Here is a 1,070-nt window from a genome sequence, read left to right as displayed (position 1 = left end):
CGAGCTCGCCGGCGGCGAGGTCGATGGCGCTGTGGCGCATTCTATTGGAATTTTTAACCTGAGTCTCGGGAAAATCCGCCGTAGGCAGCGTCGAGGCCGCCGTCGGCGGACTCTATTGATTTTGTCCAAATTCCGCATTTTTGCGATTTCGATCAATTATTTCCTTCTTTGGACTCTAAAATAAAATGTTCAAAATTTGAACCAATCCTCTTTTATACTTCTTAGTCCAATATCTTTGGGATGTCCTTACCATTTGAATTCCTTGAAGATAATTTTTCCTTGATTTCTATCGAGAGTATTCTTAGGTAACTTCAGTTATCTAAGATGTAATTAACTATAGGGGCTTGCCCTTATAGGAAGCTTTTCTCGAACCCAGGATAATATAAACCCTATTTAATTCCTTATATTAAATAGGGGAATTTGTCGGCCAATATATTGGTTTCGCAGACCAAACGGATGTCATAACTTTCTTTAGTTTATTTGATCGAGCCTCACTCTCAATTCTTGTGTTCATCCTTCGGGATAGATACAGGGTTTGAGGTAAAGCGCTCTTTCATTTAAACTATGAAAATTATGGGGTCAGTTTGACTTCATTTTTTCAAAACTAAAATTTAAAAAAAAAACGTCCTTCCGAAGCGAGCAACGGGATTTCAATTCCGATGACTGACAGCTTCTTATGGGCAAACCCCACACCAAAAATAGTGCCGACAATGATCAAAGAAATCAGAAATATTATCAATTGCATTCATGACATTTTGTACCTCATTCTCCAATTTCTTGATTCTGCGCAGGATCGTCAGAGACTTGTCAGGAATTAAGGGTTGAACAGGCAGTGAATTCTGAGATGATTGATCTACTATAATGGCCATGTCATTTTCATCTTCAAAAGCTGGGAATATCTCAATTGGGTCCAAAGGCTTCCAAGGTAAAATTACATTTTCCCAATTTTCGTAGGATACTTGAAACTGACTACAAAGTGAGAAAATTGTGGAAGGGTGTCCAAGCCCATAAGTTGATCCATGAACGATCATGCCCAAAACCGACTTCACAATTATTGATCCAATATCGAT

This window comes from Phalaenopsis equestris, unplaced genomic scaffold (assembly GCF_001263595.1).
Source record: "Phalaenopsis equestris unplaced genomic scaffold, ASM126359v1 Scaffold000006, whole genome shotgun sequence".
Lineage (NCBI taxonomy): Eukaryota > Viridiplantae > Streptophyta > Magnoliopsida > Asparagales > Orchidaceae > Phalaenopsis > Phalaenopsis equestris.
Note: the sequence above shows the minus strand (reverse complement) of the source record.